Here is a 20054-nt window from a genome sequence, read left to right on the forward strand (position 1 = left end):
TTAAAATTCTCTTATTTTTTCTATTTTTTTCAAAATCATTGTTTATTGCTCTACATAATTAAGTTGACAAAAAACGACGTCAATACTATTCTTTCTTGTTTCTTGTAAAAGTATTCTTTTAAGTAAAAATCCATTTTGACTAATACACCCAAACATATATTCCAAAGTACTTTGGAATATTAAAAGTAAAAAAGAAGTAATAATAAGTGCTTTTGGGAAGTGTTCTCAACCAAGTTATTTACACATGTTTTTAGGGCATCAACCCTAACATCACTCTCTTATTAAATATTAGAAAAATACAATATTCTATCTTCACTGGATATATAAATTACTTAACTTTTTTATAAAATTACTATTTAACCCCAATTAAATAAATAAATTACTTAATTTTACTAAAATAAAAAAATCTTAAATTAAAAAATAAAAGATAACATGCTAATAACTAAATTATTTATAATACAAGTATAAAAATTACAAAGTTAAAAAAAATACTTACATATAATTAAAAAATTAAAGTAAGTTGTTATTAGATTTAGGATTTAATAAATATTTTTTGAGATGTTTGGGTAAAAAAAAATTAATTAAAAAGATTTTTTTGGGAAAGTTAAGACTTTCCTAACTTTTCCCAAAAGACATTTTTAAGAACTTATAATCTAAACTGGAATAATTTTTATATTTCATAATTTACTCATAAAAAGATCTTTTATGTATTGATTATGAAAATACTTCAAAAATAACTTTCCATTAATTTTTTTTATATTATATCTATCCAAACAAAACAAAATAAGCTAAGTTTTTATCTTATGCTTTCAAAGTTTAGTAAAAATAATTTTTTCCAAATGCAACATAAAAATGGTAAATTATCACAATTATTATATTAGAGCTACTATAATAATTAAAAGATGAAAATGTTAAAAATACTAAGTTGATCTTGTTCAATATTTAAATAACTTAACTTTATAATAAAAAGTACTATTACAAATAAGTAAATGAAAAATACATTTGACCCTCTAAAAGGAGCTAAAGAAAAGTCATGTAATAATAAGTCATATGAACACGATGCAAATAAAAAATGTAATTTTACTAAATAAAAAGAAATGGCGAATAAGTTCAAATATAATAATGAAAAAACTATTATATTTTACAATCTAGTGGCCTCATCAAAATTTACATATGCTCCTACGGAAAGTACAAATTAGTCATATATATATATATATATATATACACGAGAATTCTCCTATAAGGGCTTCACTTTAAGCCCTACCGATAGGGCTCTCAGTGTTTACAACCCGTGAACATTTTTCAGCGCGACTTTTTTTATGACCGTGTATATTGTAGCTATTTAGAGCATCCTGCAAATTTTCGAAAAATTCCGAATAGTTTACAGTACCGAAAATTAGGTTCAAACATGTTGTTGCACACGTGACTAATTTTTTTTATGCACGTGGAAAACAACATGTTTGAATCTAGTTTTCGGTACTGTAAACTATTTGGAATTTTCTAAAAACTTGCAGGATGCTCTAAATAGCTACAATATACACGGTCATAAAAAAAGTCGCGTCGAAAACTGTTCACGGGTCGAGAAACACTGAGAGCCCTACCGGTAGGGCTTAAAGTGAAGCCCCTATAAAAGAATTGTCCTATATATATATTTAGGAAATTTTTTTGGTAGGACTTTCAAAAAGAGCCCTACCGTAGGGCTCTCAGTGTTTCTCGACCAGTGAACAGTTTTCGGCGCGACTTTTTTTTATGACCATGTATATTGTAGCTATTTAGAGCATCAATGCGATTTTCAGAAAATTCCGAATAGTTTACAGTACCGAAAACTTGGTTCAAACATGTTGTTGCACGCGTACTAATTTTTTTATGCGCGTGGAAATCAACATGTTTGAACCTAGTTTTCAGAACTGTAAACTATTCGGAATTTTCTGAAACTTTGCAGGATGCTCTAAATAGCTACAATATATACGGTCATAAAAAAATTCGCGCCGAAAACTGTTCACGGGTCGAGAAACACTGAGAGCCCTACCAGTAGGGCTTAAAGTGAAGCCCCTACATGAGAATTGTCCTATATATTTATATGATAAAAAAACTATTTAAGGAACGATATATTTGGTTAGGGATTATGAAATGTAAACATTTATATTTCATTCATTTGTTTTGTGGTTGTTTTATAAAACATTATAATGTTTACAATGAAATCATTTTTCCACTATTTTAATGAAATGACTATTTTATCCAAAAGTGAGTAGAAAAATTATTCCAATACACAAATAAAAGATTATAAAAATTTAATAATTTTTTTGTTTATATTAAATTTTATTACATTCCAATCCTATTCTTATTCTTCCTATCCAAACATAAATAAAAAAATTACTTAATTTTATTAACAAAATAAAGAAGAAAAATTAAAACAAAAGGACTTATAAATTACTTAGTGTATGGGAATAATTTTGTCATGGTCGACATGGCATAATTCCTTAATTGAAAGATGGGAGAAGTGAAGACTCTATTAGAAATGAAAAGAAAGATTTACAATGTCTGAGCACAAAGTGAATGTCTTCCACAAATGAAATATGAGCTCGGAAAAGTATGTTTGACGAATGAGCTCTGAGCTCAAATGATTGAATAGATTGGTGAGTTCTTAGCTCAAATGAGCAAACATATTGATGAGCTCTGAGCTCAAATGATTGAATATATTGATGAGCTCTGAGCTCAAATGATTGAATAGATCGATGAGTTCTGAGCTCAAATGGTTGAATAGATCGATAAGCTCTGAGCTCAAATGGTTGAATATATTGATGAACTCTAAGCTCAAATGATTGAATAGATCGATGAGCTTTGAGCTCAAATGGTTGAATAGATTGATGAGCTCTTACCTCAAATGATTGAATAGATCGATGAGCTCTGAGCTCAAATCATTGAATAGTTGGATAAGTTCTGAGCTCAAATGATTGAATAGATTGATGAACTTTGAGCTCACATGATTGAATAGATCGATAAACTCTGAGCTCAAATGATTGAGTAGATTGTTGAGTTCTGAGCCTATGTGCATAAACAGAAAGATACGCTCTGAACTCATATGAACGAAAATTGATGAGTGCTTGAGCTCAAAGAATGGAGAAGAAAAAGAGATGGAGAAAGAGTAAATGAAATTGAACACGTGGACCAATCAGAATCAGTGCTCCTAACCTTACTCATTATTAAATTTCTATAAATAGATGACGGGGGACGATATTTGGGACCACAAGGCTTTGAACCAGTTAAAGTTTGTTAAGATTGAGGATTGAGACAAGGAACATTAAGCTGGCTTAATCATCGGAGTGTCTTTTGTAGGTACATTCCTTATGTTTTCTCTACTCATTCCATGGAAGAACCCATTTATGCCATTGGTCAAGCCAATGGAATGCGTAAACTAATAGTAATCAACATCAACAGTCCAGTAATCTGAAGTTCATAAGCACAACAAATTCTTGTGGAAGATTTTGACTAGAATAATTGACACCGTCTGTGGGACACAAATACAAAAGCGATGTGCAACCATAATAAAGATCAATTTAAAAATATCTAATTTTCAGTAAAATTTGATTTTCATGTCTTTTGGAGAATTGAATGGCAACTAGTAAAGAAAAGAGGATGATGCGATAAAAAATACAACTAGAAGAAGATGTGAGCCAATCATCAGAAATGGACGACATTTAAGAGTTGCATAAAGTAATGCAGTTTATGCAAAAAATGAAAGAGCAAGATGATGCTAGATTTTGACAAGTGGAAGAATGACGACAACAGGTAGAGACCAGCATAAAAAAAATGAATAGAAGAATGGTCGAGCAACAAGCCAATTAATGGTTGATTTGACCTTGGTGAGGAAAGAGAAAGAGAGCCATCAAGGGCGGACTAAGGCCACCTCAGCAAGAGCTATCGATGAAACTCAACTGGAAGTAAACCCATAATTGTCTGAAGTAGAAGAAGACATCCTATAGATCTATGGGGAGGAAGGGCAGAGATCGTCACAAAAGGAAAAAGAGCAAAGCATTATGCACACTGTAAAAAATATGGGGAAACCGATTGCTAAAGAATAATAAAAAATTCGACATTCGCCATCGACACCTGTGATACCGTCTGATTGGAAGGAACAAATGATGAAGAATTTTTTTGATAAGGTGAATGTCGTGAGTGCTCGAAGCTCAATGGATATGGCCAGTGAGGTGATCAAAGGTATTTCTAAGCTACCATTAACTGATTGCATAGTTAGTGAGCCAAAACCAAAAGACTTTGCAATGCTAACTTTGCTCAATTTGATTGAAGCACGGATTAGTCAAACTACATCTTACAGTTTCATCAAAAGATGTCGATGGAAATGGAAAACGAAGAAATCCTGTTTAGAGCCTTTGCTACCAATTTGGTGGGACTCGCACTGCGCTGGTTCAAACAGTTGAAACCAATTTCGTTGAATTCCTTTGTGGAGTTAGGCAAGTTATTTGTACAACAGTATGGAGGAAATACTGAGAAACTAAAAACAAGGGGTGATCTATACTCTATTCAGTAGGGAGTAAATGAGCACCCCCGTACATATTTGAAGCAGTATTTGAAGTTGGTGCACCAGATCAATAATGTGGACAAGGTAGTAACAACAAATTTTTTTCAGGGAAAGCTTGCGAAAAGGGTCATTGTTGAGTGAACAACTTTACCTGAATCCCCCAAGAGATCTCACCGATATACAGATAAGAACAAAATGGGTGTTTAAGATATTGAAGATAAGGGAAGGAGAGGCGAGGCGCACAACGTTTGTAACGCCCTACTACCTTAGAGTCGTTACCATGTGATTTTTTTTTTTTGATCAAGAAGAAAAGTAACTTCATTGAACAAACAAGCTGTACAAAATAGTGCTAAGCACTCAAAACCGAACATGAACAAAACCAGCAACACCTTACACTAATTACATTGTAATTTACTTAAAAAGGTCTGCTCTTGGACTGTAAACTTTCTAAAATTAACCAAGTAAAGTCTATATTTAACTACATTTTTAATCTCATTAGCAAGACAATCAGCTACCAAAGAATAGTCATCAAACAAGCTTATGTTCCTATTCCTCCAAATACTGTAAGCAGTAGCAGCAACAGATAAATTCAGGATAGCTGCCATCAGACCATGCCGAGGTCTAGCAATCCAAACACTCCAACTTGTGAAGTCACTCAGCCAAGCAATGAAACCAAATCAATTAAAAAATATTTGAAGCACCTGCTTAGATAGACAGCAGGCAAAGAAGAGATGATGGTGACTCTCGGGATAGCATCCACGGACCGGACACAGCTGAAAAGGCACCTGAATATGTAGTTTTATCAGGTTATCCCTAGTAAGAAGCTTCTCATTAATCACTTGCCAAAGAAGGAATCTATGCTTAGGTAAAGTAAGCTTGCACCAGACTACAGAATAGTAGCCTCTAAGCTGCTGGTTTAAAGAGAAATTATACAATTTGGATGGCTGGAATCTCCCAAAACTACCCGATGCTTGAATCTCAGTAAAACCAAATTTCTCCCTTATGTGACATAACTTCCTCCAATACCAGCTACAGTTAGATTTCAGAGTGTAACTCCAGAAATTAAGGCCTTTCAAATATATTGAGTTAACCCATTTAACCCATAACATCTCAGGCTGCTCAGATAAAGCCCAGATATACTTGGCAAGAATAGCTCTATTCCAAAGAGCACCATCTCTGAAACCAAGACCACCATACGCTTTAGGAAGGCAAACCTTCTGCCAAGAAGCCAAATGAGGTTTGCTTCTCAGACCAGCACTACCCCACAAAAAGCTACGGCATAACTTCTCTATTTCCTTAACAACCCTCTGAGGTAAAATAAAGATGCTCATCCAATAATTTCGGAGACCAAATAAAACCGAGTGGATGAGCTGCATTCAGGCTGCATAGGAGAGGTGTCTACTGGACCAAGAGTGAAGTCTTAATCTAATTTTTTGCAAAATTATTTCACAGTCCTCATGTTGCCACTTAGTTGGCCTCATAGGTACCCCAAGGTACTTAAGAGGAAAGGAGCCTTCCGTAAGATGCACCTCCTGAGTTATAATGTTTCTCTCAGCAGAAGAAACTCCTCCAAAAAAAAATTGAGACTTAGCAGAATTAATGGTCAAACCAGTAGTCGAACTGAAATCATCAAGAGCGTTTTTAAGAAAAAGAACAGCTGAATGAGTACCCTTACAAAAAAGGATCAAGTCATCAGCAAAACAGAGATTTATAAGCTTTAAACTCTTGCACATCGGGTGATATCTGAAAGAAGGTTCAAGAGCAGCAAGTTGAAGTCTCCGAGTCATATATTCCATGATAAGAACAAACAATAGAGGAGACATTGGATCTCCCTGACATAACCCCTTCTTACCCTTGAATTTACCTTGAACACGACCATTCATGAGTAAAGAATAAGAAGTATTCCTTAAACACACCATAATCCATCCTATAAACTTCATAGTAAAACAGAGAGCTTTCAAAAGATCCTCTAGGAATTGCCAATCTACCGTGTCATAAGCCTTGCTTAAATCAATCTTTATAGCAAATCTAGGGGAAGTAATAGCCTGACCATAGTTTTTAATAAGATCCTGAAAGATCATGATATTATGAGCTATAGAATGACCCCTAATAAAAGCCCCCTGATTCGGCTGAACAATAGCAGGAAGAACCAACACCAATCTAGAACATAACAACTTATCTATACATTTATACAATGTAGTGAAGCAAGCAATTGGCCTATAATCGATAGCTCGAGAAGGATTGGACACCTTAGGGACTAAGGACAAGGAGGTTTCATGAAGATTTGAAGGAAAGCTCCCTGTTTCAAAACAATGACTGATAGCTAAACAAACTTCATTCCCAACAACCTGCCAGACAGCCTTGAAAAACCCAGAGCCATACCCATCCGGACCCAGAGATTTGGTAAAGGGAATACCAAATAAAGCACTTCGAATTTCCTTAAAGGAAAATGGTTTTAACAGCAGAGTTTGGTGATCTATCGAGAGCTTAGGACCCAAGTCTATACAAGCCATGTTGATACTTCCTGTATCTGAACTCTGGCTCCCCAAATATCCTCTGAAATGCTCAACAAAATGAGAGACAACCTCAGAAAAATTATCCACCAACTTACCTTGATCATTAACAAATGAAGCTATGCCATTATTAGGTCTTCGTTGCTTCAGATAAGCATAGAAAAAAGAAGTATTCATATTGCCCTTCTTTAACCAGTCTATTTTACTTCTTTGGGTCAAAAAACTATGGAACATTTTTTCCTGAACTAAGTAAGCTTCAGCAGCTTCCTTAACAACTTGCTGGTATCTAAACTCAGACGGGTTAACTTGGGCTTTTTACTGAGCATCCTGGTACTTCTCTTTAGCCAAATCAAAGCTCAAACCAATATCTCCAAAGGTATTATGATTAAACTTCTTTAAACTATGTCAAAGTTTTTAAGAAAATAGCCCTTAAACCAGTAGCTTGAATAGGTAACTGCCAGCTGAACCGAACCACTTCAGAAAACTTAGGATGATCAGCCCAAAAATTGGAAAACCTGAACAACTTAGTACCCAAACTCACCTTAGACTGAATGTTGACAACACAAGAGCAGTGATCGGATACAACTTCCCATCTAAAGACAGTAGTAGCATGAGGAAATAGATCAATCCAAGCCTCATTTATAAAAACATGATCAATTTTGGAATAAATGCGAGCTGGACCATTTTAATTATTAGTCCAAGAGAAAAATGAACCTAAACTTTTTAAGGGAGCAACATGAGCCTCCTCAAGCCAACGAACAGAATCAGCCATCTCAACACCAAGAATTGATGAGATTCCTCAAGAATTGTAACCTTAACAAAAACCTTCCTCCAAACTATCAATATTCTGCCCTCTGTAACCAAACTGGTATAAAAATCCCAATTAGGCAACTTTTGCTTCATAAAATCCAGAATTTTAGTTCCCTTCATCTTAGTCTCCAAAAAACCTCCAATACCAATTTTGAACCTACTACAAATATCCACAACTGATTTCTGCTTATTAGAACTATTCAGACCCCTTAAATTCCAACTGAGAATATTACTATTATCCATTAGTAGAAATAGGTAAGGGAATACCATCTTCATTACCACACAAATGCTCTTGAAGAACCTGAAACTGATTGAGTTAATCTTGCCCTTGTCCTAAACTTTTTGTAGTTGAAACTGCCATCTGCCCAGATTTCAGATGAGAGGCTACACGTTTAGGAGTGAGCCATCTTTTGTTGTTCTGCTTATCCTTATCAACATCGGAATGTGCCCGAGTTTTAAGTTGGTTGTCCTCCGATGTAGCGACTTGAGCCCTTTCCCTCTCGGCAATATTAGCCTGATCCCCTTCCCTTTCTACATTTACCAAACCTGCTATCTCCAAACCAGTAGGCACTTCCTCCTCAGCATTCGGCCTAGACTTCACCTCCTCTTTAGATGTGGTTTCTTTTTTTACCCATTTTGTAACGACCCAAATTCGCTAATAAGGCTTAAGGGCCTTGATTAGTGTGCCAGGAGGGCATTAATGGAATAATTGTGATTTAATGAGTAATTATATGTTTAATAATGTTTATATGATAATTGATTATATTATGTGGTAATATGATATGAAATAAATATGTGATATATGTGAGAACCACATTATTATGTGGACAGGTTCGCAGAGCACGACTCAAGACGATTCTGGGGTCAGAAGGCGGGAAAAGTCACAACGGGGTTTAAGATATGACTTTGGATAAGTCGGGGATACTTTTAGATAGCGGGTAGCGATCTGGACTATCGGGTCATGAAAATAAATATATGGAGAAATATTTGAGGTTAGGATGTCTAGGCGGGAATATTGGGGGATTTTACCATTTTGGCCTCGGGGACGGTTCCGGCTCCCCGAGCCTTGGGATTAACTTAACAAATAAGTTAGACATAAAGAAGATTTTAGAAGAAAAACACAAACCGACTAGGAGCTTTTGTCTCAGCTCTCTTTCACGCTCAAGGGAAAACAAAGGAAAGGAAACACAGAAAAATAGGGGAACAAGCTGGAATTTATGGGATTTGTGGTGAGGATTGGGAGGTTTAGCTCAGGAGTAAATCAAGATTTAAAGCAAGGATTAAGGTAAGCATCTAATCATCTTTTCTGTGGTTGAATTCTGAGTTCTAGCTGGGTTTTGGTTAAGTGTTGAAACAAATGTGGTTTTGATGTTCTAAGGCAGAATTAAGAGGGAAAACTTGGGGACCTAGGTTGACTTTGGCTTGGTGAAGTGATTCAATAGAAAAGGTAAGCTTCAACTCTTGGTTTAGAGGTTTTAAATTGGGTTTGAATGGCTGGTTTAAGTGTTTATAGCTCTTGGGTTACAGAAATTGGAAAGAGAAGATTAGAGTGTGCTAGGTTGTGTTTCCGTGGAATTATGTTGTTTAGATCATGCCAAAGGAGTTGGGAATTAATTGGTTAGGAGTTGGGAAGCTTTGGGATGGTTTAGGGGTGAGGTTTCAGACTTAAAAATGGTGTAAATTCTGGGTTCGAAAGGGAGGGCCGCGACTCTGTTCTAGAGCGTTGCGGCCCTAGCATGCAAAGGAGCCAAGGAGGCTCGGCCAAGGGAGAGCGTCGCGGCGCCCAAGGCAAGGGCCACGGCGCATGTGTGGTTCAGCATAGGTGTTGGTTCTGTTTTGGGGAAGGGCCGCGGCTGGGCTTCAGGGGCCGCAGCCCTTGGTTGCACACATGAGTTTTTGAGGGTTTTAGGCATGGGAAGGTGGTCTAGTGTGCTCGGGATTAGTTTCACCACCATGCTTGGTGGAATTCGGATTCCCGAGAGTTAGTTTTATAACTGGGAACCTATATTTGAGTATTTTGAAACCTATACTTTGGTTGTGGCTAGGTGATAAAGGCTTAGGCTTGGGAGCGGATCGTGCTTGAGGGGCATTGCTCGTAATTTTATAACTACACAGACTAAAGGTAAGAAGACTATACCTGGTTGAGCATATGTGACGGGACTAAGGGTTCCCTATTGTAAATGCTTGAAAAGATGGTATTATGCCATGCAAGCCATTTGGTGAACCAATGGCCTAAGGGTGCCAAGGGTTACACTAGCGCACAGGGCGCGGCTCGGCCACTGGTAGCTGAGGACAGCTTATTATGCACTGAGCTCGGTTTAAGCGGGTCGAAGTCAGTGGGTTAAATAGAGGGTGCGGCCTAAGTCGTCAGCCCTGAATATTATGTGATATGTGTATTATATGTGGTAGAATGTATCTTGAATTGGATTGTATATGCTGAATATCTGTTGAGGATTATCTGATGGGAATACATGCATATTGAGCTATTTGTCTGTTATTATTGTTTGAGTTGTTTACGATGTTTTCTTGCCGGGCCTTGGCTCACGGGTGCTATGTGGTGCAGGTAAAGGCAAGGGCAAATTAGATCAGCCCTGATTAGAGAGCTCAGCGAGCAGAATGTACATAGCCAGGTGCTCGGCCGCCACAGTTGAGATCTAAGTAAGGACATGGAACCTAAAGATTGTCTGTTTTTCCTTAGTATGGCTAGTGGATATTCATGTATTTTTGGGAGTCTGTAAACTTGTTCTAACTTTGTTTTTATATGGGATCCCATGTTTACTACAGTTTAAATATATGAGACTAGTCTTTTGAGACCAAAACCTTTTTAACCTTAGCTTTTACATGTTTAGTGACACGTTTTCAAATTAATGACTTGATTAGCAAGTCCTGCGCCTTTATAAGTACACAGTGTAACGGTCTTGGCTATCCAGGGCGTTACAACTTGGTATTAGAGCGTCCTAGGTTTATGGGTTCCTGAAGACAGCCTGGGCATGTACATTCGCTGCTGGAGACAAGCTCGAGTCAGGGTTTGGTAATGTGTATATGTGTGCTTATGTGCCTGAGATGAGCTATGTATGATGTTATTTACTGAATTGCTAGGAAGCATGAAATACTGATAGGGCCTGGCCCTTGACTGTTGTGTGAAATATGGAGGCATGTTTATTAACATTGCCGTGCATGTAAATGAGTATAAGGATGATTAATTGTTTATGGTGCATGGATGCTTATATGTGTTGGTTACCTGTGATTGATTATGTTCTATTGATGAGTTTTGGAGAAGCTTTTACCCTGTCATCATGGTCTGACCGCCGAGTCAATATTTGCAGATTGACTTGGACAGCTATGCGTCCGAGAAAATCTTCATGACTAGCCGGCACTAGGTTCGGGACCAAAGATGATGATCAGGGCCAGACTTCCCAGCTAGTCCCTGAGAACTGGCAGCAGTTAATGGCAGAGATACAGGCTCGATTACAGAGTCAAGATGAGCTGATTCGTATTCTACAACAGCAGGCCATCAGGGAGTGCTGCCCCTTCTTTACCACCTGCAGTGGTACCAGCTGTGCAGCCTGGGGAGGTTGTTAACAAGTGGGAACCGTTATATGAGCGATTCAGGAAGCAGCAACCCCCAGTTTTTTAGGGTGGACCAGATCCGTTGAAAGCCGAGCAGTGGCTAACTATGATTACAGTAATTTTGGATTTTATGAGAGTCGAGGGGCAGGATAGAGTGGCCTGTGCCACTTATATGTTGAGGGAGGATGCCCACATTTGGTGGGAAGTGGCATCGCAGACCAGAGATGTTGCCACACTGACTTGGGAAGGTTTCAAGGATTTGTTTGGCCAAAAGTACTACAATGTTGCTGTTAGGGCAGCAAAGGTTAATGAGTTTGTGAGTTTGGTACAGGGCAGTATGACTGTTACTGAGTATGCCCTGAAATTTGATAGACTCGCGAAGTTTGCACCAGATCTTGTGCCTACTGATGCTGCTAGGCAAGATCATTTTATCAGGGGGCTTAATGTTATGATAGCCTGGGATGTTAGGATCACAACGGTACCTGGAGGAACAACTTATGCCCAGGCCGTTGAGAGGGCTCTTACCGCTGAGGAAGCGGAGAACAAGATATGGAAGGAGAGCGCGGTAAGGCGTGAGGGCCGCAGGGCGGTGCCTCCTTATTCAGGGACAGGTAGGGGCGGAGGCCCCAGCGACTTCAAGTGGAAGACTCCTGACACTTCAGCCGCTCCTCGTCCTGATAGGAGGGGTCGGGGTGGCCGTCAGGGTGGAGGTGAGGCATGGCAGACCTATCTAGAGTGCCCGAGGTGTAGAAGACGCCATCTGGGTGAGTGCCAGGCCAAGGCATGTTTTGTGTGTGGGGCAGTGGGGCATCTCAGGAAAGACTGCCCAATGGTGAAGAAAGGTGAAACGGGAAAGGTGGATAGCTTGACTCCAGCTCGAGTATTCACCCTGACTCAAGCGGAGGCTGAGGCTAGTCCCTCAGTAGTGACAGGCCAACTTTCTAGTGCTGGCTTTCCTTTTACAGTATTGATTGATTCTGGTGCTACACATTCTTTTGTTTCTAGTAGGGTGATTGATAGACTGTGTTGACCTAGTGAGTATCGGACTGTGGGGTTTGGGACTTTGTTGCCTACAGGGGAGCTGGTAGTCTCTAGGAGGTGGATTAGGGCACTGCCAGTGATAGTTGATGGTAGGGAACTCTCGGTGGATTTGATTGAATTAGATTTGGGAGACTTTGATATGATTCTAGGAATGGATTGGATGGTTAGGTATGGGGCTATGATTGATTGTAGGAAGAAGATGGTTACCTTTAAGCCTGAGGGCGAGGACCCTTTTGTCTTTGTGGGTTCGGTGTCTGGACCCCGCGTACCTATGATTTCAGCATTGAGAGCCAGGGACTTGCTGCAGGGGGGATGCATAGGTTTTTTGGCTAGTGTTGTGGATACTGCTAGAGTTATGCCGGCAGGGCCGGGAGAGACCAAGTTAGTGTGTGAGTTCTTGGATGTCTTCCATGAGGATTTACCAGGGTTGCCGCTGTGTAGAGAGATACAGTTTGAGATTGAGTTGGCACCAGGGACAGAACCAGTATCAAGGACACCGTACAGGATGGCACCAGCAGAACTAAAAGAGTTGAAGATACAGTTGCAAGAACTTCTGGATTTGGGGTTTATCAGGCCTAGCTACTCTCCATGGGGTGCTCCAGTGTTGTTTTGTGAAGAAGAAGGACGGGACTCTGAGGATGTGCATCGATTACAGAGAATTGAACAAGTTAACTATTAAGAATAAGTACCCTCTACCTAGGATTGATGACTTTGTCGATCAGCTGCAAGGTAAGACGGTGTTCTCGAAGATTGATCTTCGATCTGGTTATCACCAGCTGAGGATCAAAGATGAGGATATACCAAAGACGGCTTTCCGGACGCGTTATGGGCATTATGAGTTCTTGGTCATGTCTTTTGGTCTGACCAATGCCCTAGCAGCTTTCATGGATCTGATGAACAGGGTGTTCAAGGACTTTTTGGACCAGTTCATCATTGTCTTCATCGACAAAATCTTGGTATACTCCAGTTCAGAGGCAGAGCATGAGCAGCATCTCCGGCAGGTTTTACAGAGGTTAAGGGAGCATCAGTTGTATGCCAAGTTTAAGAAGTGTGAGTTTTGGCTACTAGAGGTGACCTTTCTTAGACATATAGTTGGAGCAGAAGGGATTAAGGTGGATTCGTCCAAGGTCGAAGCGGTTAGAGATTGGTTGAGGCCAAGGAATGCCTCGGAGGTGCGGAGTTTCCTTGGGTTGGCTGGTTACTACAGGCGGTTTGTAGAGGGGTTCTCGAAGATCTCTTCACCAATGACAGAGTTGACAAGAAAGAATCAGAAGTTCATCTGGTCAAAGAAGTGTGAGAATAGCTTCCAGGAATTGAAGCGACGACTTATCTCTGCGCCTGTGTTAAGACTTCCTTCGGAGGAAGGGAAGTTTGTGGTTTACTGTGATGCATCAAGGTTGGGCTTAGGCTGTGTGCTGATGTAGAATGAGAAAGTTATAGCCTATGCATCTCGACAGCTGAAGGATTATGAGCAGAGGTATCCGACTCATGATTTGAAGTTAGCGGCAGTGGTATTTGCACTGAAGGTATGGCGTCATTATATGTATGGAGAGAAGTGCAAGATTTACACTGATCATAAGAGTCTGAAGTATTTCTTCACTCAGAAGGATCTGAATATGAGACAGAGACGTTGGTTGGAGTTGGTTAAGGATTATGACTGTGATATCCTTTACCATCCCGGGAAAGCCAACGTGGTGGCAGATGCGTTGAGCCAGAGGGGCCCAGGACAATTATATAGTTCTACTCAGATGTCGAGAGAATTGGTTGATGAGATGGTTAGGGCAAAGATAGAACTGATGGTGGGCCAGTTAGCCAATATCACTTTGTAGTCGACCCTGTTGGAGCGGGTCAAGGAGGGCCAAATGACAGATGTGCAGTTGCAGCACAGTAGGCAGCATGCCTTAGCGGGGACAGCTAAGGATTATTCAATTTCAGAGACAGGTTTGCTCCGATATCAGGGACGGATATGTGTTCCGGCGGATGAGAGGATTAGGTGTGAGATATTGGATGAGTCCCACACTACGCCATACTCACTTCATCCGGGTACCACAAAGATGTACCAAGATCTACGGACATTATACTGGTAGCCCGGGATGAAGAAGGATGTAGTTTAGTATGTGTCTAGATGTTTAACCTGTCAGCAGGTTAAGGCTGAGCATCAGCGACCAGCGGGATTGCTGCAGCCTTTGGGTATCCCAGAGTGGAAGTGGGAGGATATTACAATGGACTTCGTGGGAGGATTGCCCAGGACGGTTGAACTTCATGACTCGGTGTGGGTGATAGTGGACAGATACACCAAGTCAGCTCGTTTTCTACCAGTGAGGTCAACTTATATTGTGGAACAGTACGCGGAGCTGTATGTGAGGGAGATAGTTCGTCTCCATGGGGTTCCAAAGTCTATTGTGTCTGATCGAGACCCTATCTTTACCTCTAAGTTCTGGGGAGCTCTGCAGAGAGCCATTGGGACTCAGTTGAAGTTTAGCACAACTTTTCATCCTCAGACTGATGGACTATCTGAGAGGAAGATCTAGGTATTGGAGGACATGCTTAGGGCATGTGTGATTGACTTCGAGGGTTCATGGAGTAAGTATCTCCCATTGATTGAGTTTTCATATAACAACAGTTATCAGTCCACGATTGGAGTGGCTCCTTATGAGATGTTATATGGAAGGAAGTGTAGATCGCCTATTCACTGGGATGAGATGGGTGAGAGAAGATATTTGGGGCCGGATATGGCTCAGAAGACTAATGAGGCCATTGAAAAGATTCGAGCTAGGATGCTTGCCTCGCAGAGTAGACAGAAAAGCTACGCTGATCCTAAGCGTAGAAACGTGGAGTTCCAGGTTGGGGACCACGTGTTTCTTCGAGTTTCACCGTTGAGGGGTGTGAGGAGATTTGGAGTGAAGGGCAAGTTGAGCCCTCGGTTTGTTGGACCCTTTGAGATATTGGAGAGGGTCGGGTAGGTGGCTTATCGGCTGGCCTTGCCACCGTCCTTATCAGGAAATGATAATGTGTTTCATGTCTCTATGTTGCGGAAGTATGTTTATGATACAACACATGTGTTGAGATATGAAGATTTAGAGCTGCAGACAGACTCGTCCTATGAAGAGAGACCAGTTCAGATTTTGGATCGGAAGGATAAAGTTCTGCGGAATAAGACAATTCCGTTAGTGAAAGTATTATGGAGGAATAGCAAGGTCAAAGAAGCGACCTAGGAGCTAGAGACGGCGATGCGGGATCAGTATCCCGAGCTATTTAGGTAAATTTTGAGGACAAAATTCTCAATAGGAGGGGATAGTTGTAACGACCCAAATTCGCTAATAAGGCTTAAGGGCCTTGATTAGTGTGCCAGGAGGGCATTAGTGGAATAATTGTGATTTAATGAGTAGTTATATGTTTAATAATGTTTATATCATAATTGATTATATTATGTGGTAATATGATATGAAATAAATATGTGATATATTTGAGAACCACATTATAATGTGGACAGGTTCGCAGAGCACGACTCAAGACGATTCTGGGGTCAGAAGGCGGGAAAAGTCACAACGGGGTTTAAGATATGATTTTGGATAAGTCGGGGATACTTTTAGATAGCGGGTAGCGATCTGGACTATCGGGTCATGAAAATAAATATATGGAGATATATTTGAGGTTAGGATGTCTAGGCGGGAATATTGGGGGATTTTACCATTTTGGCCTCGGGGACGATTTCGGCACCCCGAGCCTCGGGATTAACTTAGCAGATTAGTTAGACATAAAGAAGATTTTAGAAGAAAAACACAAACCGACTAGGAGCTTTTGTCTCAGCTCTCTTTCACGCTCAAGGGAAAACAAAGGAAAGGAAACACAGAAAAATAGGGGAACAAGCTGGAATTTATGGGATTTGTGGTGAGGATTGGGAGGTTTAGCTCAGGAGTAAATCAAGATTTAAAGCAAGGATTAAGGTAAGCATCTAATCTTCTTTTCTATGGTTGAATTCTGAGTTCTAGCTGGGTTTTGGTTAAGTGTTGAAACAAATGTGGTTTTGATGTTCTAAGGCAGAATTAAGAGGGAAAACTTGGGGACTTAGGTTGACTTTGGCTTGGTGAAGTGATTCAACAGAAAAGGTAAGCTTCAACTCTTGGTTTAGAGGTTTTAAATTGGGTTTGAATGGCTGGTTTAAGTGTTTATAGCTCTTGGGTTACAGACATTGGAAAGAGAAGATTAGAGTGTGCTAGGTTGTGTTTCTGTGGAATTATGCTGTTTAGATCATGCCAAAGGAGTTGGGAATTAATTGGTTAGGAGTTGGGAAGCTTTGGGATGGTTTAGGGTGAGATTTCAGACTTAAAAATGGTGTAAATTCTGGGTTCAAATGGGAGGGACGTGGCTCTGTTCTAGAGCGCTGCGGCCCTAGCATGCAAAGGAGCCAAGGAGGCTCGGCCAAGGGAGAGCGTCACGGCGCCCAAGGCAAGGGCCGCGGCGCATGTGTGGTTCAGCATAGGTGTTGGTTCTGTTTTGGGGAAGGGATGCGGCTGGGCTTTGGGAACCGTAGCCCTTGGTTGCACACATGAGTTTTTGGGGGTTTTAGGCACGGGAAGGTGGTCTAGTGTGCTGGGGATTTGTTTCATCACCATGCTTGGTGGAATTCGGATTTCTGGGAGTTAGTTTTATAACCGGGAACCTATATTTGAGTATTTATGAAACCCTATACTTTGGTTGTGGCTAGGTGATAAAGGCTTAGGCTCGGGAGCGGATCGTGCTTGAGAGGCGTTGCTCGTAATTTTATAACTGCACAAACTAAAGTTAAGAAGACTGGACCTGGTTGAGTATATGTGACGGGACTATGGGTTCCCTATTGTAAATGCTTGAAAAGATGGTATTATGCCATGCAAGCCATTTGGTGAGCCAACGGCCTGAGGGTGCCAAGGTTTACACTAGTGCACAGGGTGCGGCTCGGTCACTGGTAGCCGAGGACAACTTATTATGCACTGAGCTCAGTTTAAGCAGGCCGGAGTCAGTGGGTTAAACAGAGGGTGCAGCCTAAGTCGTCGGCCCTGAATATTATGTGATATGTGTATTATATGTTGTAGAATGTATCTTGAATTGGATTGTATATGTTGTTATATTATTTCATATAATATAATATTAGATTAAATAATGTGACAAAATGTGATTTGTCACATCTTGTAACATATTATTGAGAGTCATAAAATTGGACACATGTGTGTGTCCAAATGTGACATATTTTGGAGTTACAAAATCAGTTACAAATTTGTAACTCCCAAATATTACCCAATAATGTGTATATTATATGTTACACATTTTGATATTGGATTTCATAAAGCCATATGAGAAATGGCTGATAGAGATGTAATTTTAACTCCCATATTGTGTATGGAAGTTACAAAATCAAGTGGGAATAAAATTGGAACGTTTTGGAAAAAACTGAAAAATTCGTTGCTTAAATTGACTGAGCGCCGCGGCGCCTGGAACGAGCGCCGCGGCCCTAGTGGCTGACAATTTCTTTGAATTTCGGTTTTTATCCAATTTTGAACGTTTCCAACAGCCAAGTAACTCCCAAATCTCTATTTTAATTCCATAAAACATCCAATTAAACATTGGTAACAACCATGGGGGTTGGTGGAATTTGAAATTCAAAGGGGTATCTCAAACTCTATAAATAGGAGCCTAATGCTCACTTGTAAGACACACCATTTTTCATCCACAAAGCATTTGGCTGAAAAATACACCAAAAGGCTTGATAATTCCAAAGAGCTATTTCCTAGAGAGATCCCTTAGTGCTTAGAGAATAGGGGGAAATAAGCTTTTGGACAAAGGTCTTGAACCTTGTTCAAGTTGGTGATCCCCACTACTGTAACGCCATACTTCCTTAGAGCCGTTACTAAGTGAATTTTAAGACAAAACAGTGCAAGGAACTCGCTAACCGAGGTCTTGAAACAAAAGTGTGACTAATAAAAGTTAAGGCTGTAATCTTTGAAAATGCGTTGACTTCATAAAAACTTCTAGTATTAAACAATTGGGATCCCAAAGTAAGATTTGAAAACTATTTACATCTTGAAATAAGTTTACAGTTGATCAGTTCTAAAATCATAGAATTATTACAGCCGTTTTCAAATAAACCCCCAACCAAAGCAGTCGGGCATGCCAAACATGTACGCGTCGCTTCACGCTCTCCGTACTCATGGTTGGTTGACTCAGCCTTTGCCCTTACCTGCAACACGGAGCACCCGTGAGCCGAAGTCCAGCAAGAAAACTCAAGCATTTCATAACATATGCAAAATATACAGTTAATCATATCAGATAATCCACAGATAAACAAGTCAACCATTAGACTAAGCAAACACGGCCCTGCCGCCCCAGAACCCTTACCGCAGCCTGGGGTCTCGGTCCTCACTGCAAGGATCTCACACATATCTTCTGGGTCCCGGGCCCTGCCCTGACCATAAGCATCCCATGTGCTTAGTGTTACTTCCGGCTCCGCTGCCGTACCCGGCCTACGCCGCACTCGGCCCTTGCCGTTCATTTCATTATAATCATATATAGCATAAATCAAGCAACATTCAAACAAATGCCAATTTATTTAAATCTGCACCCTAACATGTAATGCAATATAGGGCCATGCCCGGCAATCATCTCATCATGCAACATGCAATATAGGGCCATGCCTGGCAATCACACTATGGGCCCACGCCCTATCCTACGGGTGTTATAGTTTTCTTACCTGTATTCCGAGCCTCCTGATGCACTAAAGCCGCGAGCACGGTCCTCTAGCACGAGCCTCACCAACAACCTAGTCACAACACACAAGAAACATCCCTCAATACTAATCAAATCAAAAGCTGCTTCCCGGGACCAATCCCACACTCTCGGGACTCCCAAATCCCTAAAACAATTCATCGGAAACATCCCCCGAACCCTCGGAGCAAAAGCTCAAAATGCAACTTTTGGTGCCCTGAAAATGGCCTAGCGCCGCGGCACTCCCCTCAAGGGCCGCGGTGCCCAGCGAGATGCCCTTCTCCTGATGCAACCTCGCGCCGCGGCGCCGAAGAACAAGGCCGCGGCGCTCATACGCGAACCCAGATTTTCTGGGTTTTCTCTTGCGTTTTTCCCGAACTAAAACAATCCCAAATCATCCCAAACTCAAACCTAAGCCCCAAAACCATATCAAAACCCCAAGTAGACCATTCAATCATCCCATAAACATCATAACCCAGCTCAAGAACACAATCACTCTCAAAATCCACCCCTTAGATTCCTAAATTCAACAACTCATACAAAACTTAGAAACTCAACTCAAGCTTTAGATTTCTCAAATCAAAACAGAAACAAGCCCTAAATTTGCATAAAACTTCTTACCTCAAGTGGAGAATTCATTCTTTGCTTCCTAGATCCATCTCCAAGTCTCCAAATTTCAGCTCCTCCTCCTCTTCTTCTTCTTCTTCTTCTTCTTCTAGCTTTTCTTTTCTTCTTTTCTAATTTTATCAAAACCCAACATATATGCCAAGCCCAAACCGTGTACCCCTATAACACAGCTCAAATTTGTCTAAACCCCTTGCCAAATGACCATTTTACCCCTC

The sequence above is a fragment of the Humulus lupulus genome, chromosome 2 (assembly GCF_963169125.1).
Source record: "Humulus lupulus chromosome 2, drHumLupu1.1, whole genome shotgun sequence".
In the NCBI taxonomy this organism is placed as follows: Eukaryota; Viridiplantae; Streptophyta; class Magnoliopsida; order Rosales; family Cannabaceae; genus Humulus; species Humulus lupulus.